Source organism: Glycine max, chromosome 10, assembly GCF_000004515.6.
Source record: "Glycine max cultivar Williams 82 chromosome 10, Glycine_max_v4.0, whole genome shotgun sequence".
In the NCBI taxonomy this organism is placed as follows: Eukaryota; Viridiplantae; Streptophyta; class Magnoliopsida; order Fabales; family Fabaceae; genus Glycine; species Glycine max.
This window is the reverse complement of record NC_038246.2, coordinates 7,295,855-7,304,026: the sequence shown is the minus strand read 5'-3', so window position 1 is coordinate 7,304,026 and position 8,172 is coordinate 7,295,855. Positions and strand designations below refer to the sequence as shown.

The window sequence follows — 8,172 nt, the reverse complement described above, 5'->3', positions numbered from 1 at the left end:
AAAAAAAATGTTTCATGCTCTTTTTTGCTATGGTTCAAACATTGTTATTATATGTATTTCTAATTTATGTCACCACTAATAGTCAGCCTATAATCAAGAACCAATGAAATGCTTCATGTTCGATTTTTTCCATCTTCTAATTTTATTGTAGTTTCTGCAGATTTAAAACAAGCATTTGGATCTTTGTTTGAATGTAAATCTATTGTTTAGTTTACAATTAACTCAATTCTTCCTTTAGTCATTTTCAACATGCAGAACTATCAACATGCAAAGAGATGTGATTCTGCAAAAGCCAGGATCAATAGAAAACGTATTATGCAGCAGAAGCGACATGCTCATGCTCAATCATCTTCACCACCAACAGTTAATTGCACTTCAGAATATAATAGTGAGACATCTGATATAGCATGTTCTGCAAGAAATAAATTTACTTAGCTGCCTTAATCACATTTTCTTTCGTTTCCTCTCTATTTTTTAGTGATTGTTTCTGATTCATCAGAAAGTGAAAATTCTGAATCCACACAAGGTACTAAAAAAAAATGTTTCATGGTCTTTTTTGCTATTTCAAATATTGTTATTATATGTATTTCTAATTTATGCAGGTTCAGACTCTAATTTTATGACTCCCTTCGAGGATTGTCAATCTCCAACTAATCAGCCTGTAATCAACATTGAAGGTAATGACTATAATTCTGATTTCCAGTTTCAGATGCTACTGTACATGCTCTTAAATTAATATTCAAAATTCTTATCATGATATTGTACTATGATATTGAACAATTTCAGGATATTCTGATCTTGGTGATCAACTCATCCAATGTAGATATTGTAATGCACAAATGTGGTATGATGAAAGAATATCAAAAAATAAGAATTGTCATAATCCAAGGTTCAGTTTATGTTGTGGAGATGGAAAAGTTGAATTGTCATTATTACAAAATCTACCCCAATATCTCCAACAACTTCTATTTCATGATGATACCATTGATAGTAAAAATTATCAACATAACTTACGAGCATACAACATGATGTTTGCCTTTACTTCTGCTGAAATTAAGCTAGATAAAACAATTAATAATTCAAAAGGACCTCCTACAATCAGAATACAGGGGCAACCATGCCATAGAATAGGCAGTCTATTACCAATGCCTGGGAAAAAACCCAAATTTGCACAGCTATATATCTTTGACACAGAAAATGAAGTGCAAAATAGAATTAATGTCATGAGGTAGAAGTTCTTTTATTTATGTCAGTGAGAAAATTATTCATTCACTTACAATAGTTTGTGTAGTTATGAATATTTTTAAATATTGTTTTTTCAGTCAATATTCCGGAATTCAGAGTCATATTGTTTCAGCTTTAAGTCACATGCTCGATCAACACAATTCTCATGCTAAAAGTTTTAGAATGGCCAGAGATAGATTGGCAGGTGATCAACCCAATAATATCAAATTGCAACTCATAGCTGCTCGGGGAAAAGATGGTCGTGCATATAATATGCCTAATGTTCCGGAAATTGTTGCACTTATTATTGGCGATTTTCATCCAGGCTCAAAAAGATATATTATTGTTGAAACTCAAAATGGAGAATTACAAAGAATCCATGAACTTCACCCTAGCTATCTACCACTACAGTATCCTCTACTCTTTCCTTATGGAGAAACGGATATAGAGCTGACATACTTCACCGTTCTACTTCATCCAGCAAAAAAAGAAAGCGAAACCGTCTGACAATGAGAGAGTGGTTTGCTTATAGATTTCAGTCTAGGTCAAATGAAGCACAGACTTTATTGCATTCTCGAAAATTATTTCAACAATTCATTGTTGAAGGTTATACAATGGTGGAATCTGAAAGACTTAGCTATATCAGAAACAACCAAAAGAAGCTTAGAGTTGATAAGTATTCTAGCTTACAAACTTCATTGGATACTAGAATGGCTAAAGGCTTAACCAAGGGAAAAAGAGTCATCTTACCCTCAACGTTTGTTGGGAGCTCACGTTATATGGATCAACTTTACTTTGATGGTATGGCAATATGCAGTCATGTTGGTTTTCCAAATCTTTTGATTACTCTAACCTGTAATCCAAATTGGCCTGAAATTCGTAGATTACTTTCACCTTTGAATCTCAAACCAACAGACAGGCCATATATTGTATCACGAATTTTCAGATTAAAATATGAACACATGCTGTCAGACTTAACAAATGGTCAATTAATAGGAAAAGTGGTTGCATGTAAGTTGACCATCATTTTTATACTTAAATACAAATATAACTTGGTCATTTGGCCATTTTTCTTTGTTGTATAACGCAAATATTAATGGCTAAAATATTACAATTTAACCAACATTTTTACAGATATGAAATACAAAATTATACTTATCATCATAACATTATCTTTTGTAAATCACAGATATGCATACTATAGAGTTTAGTTGACCGTCATTTTTATACTTAAATTAAATACAAATATAAGTTGGTCATTTGGGCATTTTTCTTTGTTCTATAACGTAGATATTAATGGCTAAAATATTACAATTTAACCAACACTTTAACAGATATGAAATACAGAATTATACTTACCATCGTAACTTTATCTTTTGTGGATCACAAATATGCATACTATAGAGTTTCAAAAGCGAGGACTCTCTCACGTGCATTTATTACTATTTCTACATCCAGACAATAAATATCCATCTTCAACTGACATTGATCAGATAATATCAGCAGAAATACTTTTCCATCAAGATGACCCATAACTCTACAGATTGGTGGAGAACCATATGATACATGGCCCATGCGGAATTTTACAACCCAACTCTCCATGTATGAAAGAAGGCAAATGTAGTTGTTCTTATCCTAAACAATTTCAGCCTCAGACTCTTTTGGATTCAAACGGTTATCCAGTCTATCGTAGAAGAAACAATGGTCATTCAATTTCAAAGAATGGTGTTATCATTGATAACAGATATGTAGTACCTTACAATCCAAAATTACTGAAAAAATATCAGGCACATATAAATATTGAATGGTGTAATCAAAGTACTTCAATCAAATATTTATTTAAATACATAAACAAAGGCTATGACAGGGTGACTACTGTTATGCTTTCTGATAGCAATAACGCAACTCAAAATGTAAATATTCAAAATGATGAACTTAAAGAATATCTAGATTGCAGGTAATTTCATCTTAACCTGTATAATTTATTTTCTGACTATTATTTTTACTAACCAACCTATATAACAGATACATTTCTCCTTGTGAAGCTGCTTGGAGAATATTTGCTTTTCCAATCCACGGCAGAAAGCCTGTTGTTGAAAGATTGTATTTTCATCTTCCAGATCAACACATCATTCTTTATGAAGATCATGATGATATAGATGATGTACTATCGAAACCAACTATTTCAGATTCAAAATTCCTAGCTTGGATGAACACTAATAAAGATTTTGATGAGGCCAGGAATCTAACTTATTCACAATTTGTGTCAAAGTTTGTATATAATAAAAGAAACAGATCATGGCAACCCAGAAAAAAAAGGATATATCATTAGAAGACTCATATAGGTACCACCAACCACAGAAGAATTGTTTTATTTAAGAATGATGCTTGGCAGCTGCAAAGGACCTACTTCATTTGAGGATATCAGGACTGTTGCGAATATCCAATATCCAACATATAGAGAAGCATGCTTTGCAATGGGCTTTCTACAAGATGACAGAGAATATGTTGAGGCAATCAAAGAGGCTAAGGACTGGGGCACAACTAATTATCTAAGGAAATTGTTTGTATTAATTCTATTAACGGGTGCCATGAGCAAACTTGAAGAAGTTTGGAATCAATGTTGGCATTGACTAGCTGATGACATTGCATATCAATATACTAAATCAACAATCAACTCAGGTAGGCTGTGACTGTTTTTATGTTCCACAGCAATGGTCAGAATCATTCACTAACAACTTGATTTTTATTTTTTATTCACTAACAACTTGCTTTTTTTCTTTTAGAAGTAATGATGATACTCTTAGAAATTTGACATTGATTGAAATTGAACAACTATTGCACATAAACCAAAGATCACTAAAAGACTATCCTACAATGCCATATCCTCAGGATATCAATCTCACATCCTACCTACAAAACAACTTGGTGTTATCAGAACTTGACTACAACCATGATGCAACGAGATCAGAATTTGAGCATCTTTTTGCATCCATGACAGGCAATCTACCTATTCATATATTATAAATTCTATTAATGACAGTTAACATCTTACAAAAAATGCTCATTGCGAATTATAAATTGTATTGATGATGTTAATATTCTATTAATAACAGGCAATCTACCCTCACTTAATTCTTTCCATCAATAACTAAATTAATCTTCATTTCAATATAACATTAGCTTACCTATCAATGCAGATGAACAAAAAACAATTTATCACAGAATTATCCAAGTTGTCAACAACAATGAAGGTGGAATGTTTTTCCTATACGAATTTGGAGGCATAGGAAAAACATTCATATGGAGAACATTAGCAAGTTCATTGAGAGCAGAGAATCAAATTGTGATTATTGTTGCTTCTAGCGGAATAACCTCTCTATTAGTACCAGGAGGCAGAACTGCACATTCTAGATTTAAAATTCCTATACCAATTTTTGAAGACTCAACATGTAATATCCATCAAGGCACCGAATTAGCAGAATTACTGAACCAGACAAGTCTAATAATTTGGGATGAAGTAGCAATGGCCCACAAATTTTGTTTTGAAGCGCTTGATCAAAGTTTAAGAGATATTATCACAAATAAATCAAACTCAAATCAAATATTTGGAGGCAAAGTTATAGTATTTGGTGGAGATTTTTGTCAAATACTACCAGTCATCCCAAGAGGAACCCGCTCAGACATTGTAAATGCAGCAATCAATTCATCCTATCTATGGGATTCATATGAAATATTGACCTTGACAAAAAACATGCGGTTACACAGCAATCTAGAATCAGTTGATGAACAAGAAACTGCCACATTTGCTAAATGGATTCTAGACATTGGAGATGGAATTATAGATGATGAAAATGATGGTTATGCTACAATTCAAGTTCCTGCTCATCAACTCATTACTCAATATGATGATCCAATCAGTGCTATAGTGAAATCAACATTCCCAGACTTAGATCAGCACCACAATAATCCTGAATTCTTTAAATCCAAGGCAATACTAGCTTCAACAAATGAAACAGTAGAACAAATCAATCATTACGTGCTATCCTTCATTCCAGGTAATTATATCATTACTTATTTAATTGACACTTGCTCAATAAAAAATATAATCACTGAAATTGTAATTTTGCAAATCATAGGTGACCACATGGAATATCTAAGCTCTTATTCGGTTGATAAATCAGAAACCAATGAAGATTTGTATTTCCAATCAATTACTACTGAATTCCTTAATTCATTGAACACATCCGGTTTGCCAACTCATTCTATCAAACTTAAAATTGGAAGTCCTATAATGCTGTTAAGGAACCTCGACCAAAATCAAGGTCTATGTAACGGTACTAGATTAGTGGTAACAAAGATGGCAAAACATGTAATTGCAGCTGAAATTATCTCAGGTAAAAACATTGGCCTCGCTGTTTATATTCCAAGAATGTCAATGTCCCCTTCACAATCACCCTGGCCGTTTAAACTATTAAGAAGACAATTTCCGATTATGCTATCTCATGCAATGACAATTAACAAGTCACAGGGACAATCACTATCCATGGTTGGACTTTATTTGCCGAAACCGGTATTCACTCATGGCCAATTATATGTTGCATATTCAAGGGTCAACTCAGCAAAAGGATTAAAAATTCTGATTCATGATGATGAGTAGAAAAGCATGAATTCCACTACCAATGTAGTATACAAAGAAGTGTTCAGAAACATTAAAAGTTAAATTTCAGTTGTTTAATATCAGGTTCAATTCTATTGTCATGCTTTTTCAAACAGTCCTATTCTTCAATAATCAATTGTTCAATATTATATTATCACTGCATTATATAATTTAAGTTATTACAATCTTCAATACAACTCAATTGATATTAAATATTGAGAATTGACTATCAGTTTCAATTCTTTTCTGATGCTTTCTGAAACAGTGCTACTCTTTTGTGATCACTTCTTACAGACAATTCCATTGATTTTAAATACTAAGAATCCACCAACAATAACAACAACCAATCTATAATTTTTTAAATAACAATGACAATTCCATTCATATAACCACTTTGACATAGACACACAGTGAGAAAAATACATACATATATATATATATATACACACACACAAACACACGTGGTTTTATTAATACCAAAATATGCTAGATCAGTTAAACACCTTATCTTTTAAATCACATTATAAGTTAAAAAACTAAGGATAAATAAAGCTGACTAAGTAGCAGTAGTAGTAGTCAGTGGAGTACAATCCTTTGGAACTTGATCCGTCTGGGAGAATTAGAGTCCTCACAGAAAACCTTTTTCATTTTGTTTTAATTTATTTCAATTTGAATTTCAGTTTTTTTACTCTATTTTCCCTATTCATCTCCATTTTCTAATGTGCCTCAATTTTACTGATCTTTTAGAAACTACACATACAACAGTTTCACAGGGGTGTTGATTGAGAAGAAATGGGTGCTAGCACAGTTGATACTGCAATTACTTCAACCACAGGAACATGTAAAATAGTTTAGTGATTAGGTGAACTTTACATTATTAATCTATTAATTAACCCATTTAAGGCCCAACTATTACATGCACACCACAAACAGCACTAAAGTCCAATCACTTCTGAAACCATTCACAAAAAACCGTTCAGTTACTTCCACAATTATTCACGTTGAGACTCTTCATATCATCACTGCTTTTCGCATTCAAGAAGCAACTATTCAGTTGCACCATTTCCAACAAAAACCTACCGCCACTTATGCCATCGAAAAGATAAATCAATTAATCAAGTCCACTCAACTATTAACCCATATTACATGTTCCTCTGGAAACATCATCTTAACATCATATCACCATACTTTTACTTTAGAAAAACCCAACATGAGTATCTCATCCTCCACCGCTTCAACCAGAGTAAGGAGTGTCTCTTACAAAGTTTATATCTTCCAATGCATTATTTTTTCGCTTTAAACTTTTGATATTACTAAATCTTTTGTTCATGCAGATCAGATATCCAATTGTGAGACCACCTGCAATCATCCAATTCAGAGCAGCTTTCCACAATGACAAGGTTATAGTTTAAAATACAAAAAGCTTTTTCTCGTTCCCTTGGATCTGTTCGTTATTCCTTACATTCCATTTGCATGGTTTTTGATTGATCAATATCATTTCTGTTCGTTCTGTTTTTTCCCTGTTTCCTACCATGCGTGTTCTGTTTTTGTCTATTTTTGCTGGCTTCCATGCTTCCATTGCATTTGCATGCTTTTCGATTCACCACATTACTGCTTTAAATATATAGCATTTTGCTTTGACTGTAGTTTTTGCGTGGAACTTTATATCATTTTGGTTTAGTTCCTTTAACTTTTTTCATTTTCTCTTTTGACATATTATTTCTTTTCATACAATTTCTTGCTTTTTATATCCAGACATTCATAGAAATACCCCCATTTTACCATGAACAATGGGCACCCAATTACCCACAAGAGGTTCGATTCAAATACAATGGAGCAACCTACCCAATACGAGTCCAACAACATCGAGGCAGATATTTTTTTGCAGATGAACTCGCAGACGTCAGGGCAGATTTAAAAATCTACGAGTCTATTATCATCAACTTATTTGCCTGAGATGATAACACCATTTTTTATCTACATTTTACACCTCCCCTAAATCAACAAACATGTGGCAGACCAATACTTCATTCCCGTCTACATGCCTGGAAAACAAAAATAACTCAATGTATACTCGGTGTTCCCCAACCGCTGATAATATACAATCACATTAACTTGCATTATTATGAGAATTTCAATAACATTATTGATCTGTATAAATGATACACAGGAAATCCCATCACATGCAAGGAAATATCTGAAACAATGTGAGAATCACTTACAATTTTAAGGAAGAATGCACATCCTCTGCAATGGGACGTCGTTACGCTTGACCGCGACATTAAAGA

At 32.9% G+C, this 8,172-nt stretch overlaps 1 pseudogene; it reads left to right on the top strand.

Moving 5' to 3' along the window:
• Positions 1-249: 249 nt before the first annotated feature.
• On the top strand, positions 250-5,947 carry LOC100787005 (uncharacterized; annotated as a pseudogene).
• Positions 5,948-8,172: the final 2,225 nt, after the last annotated feature.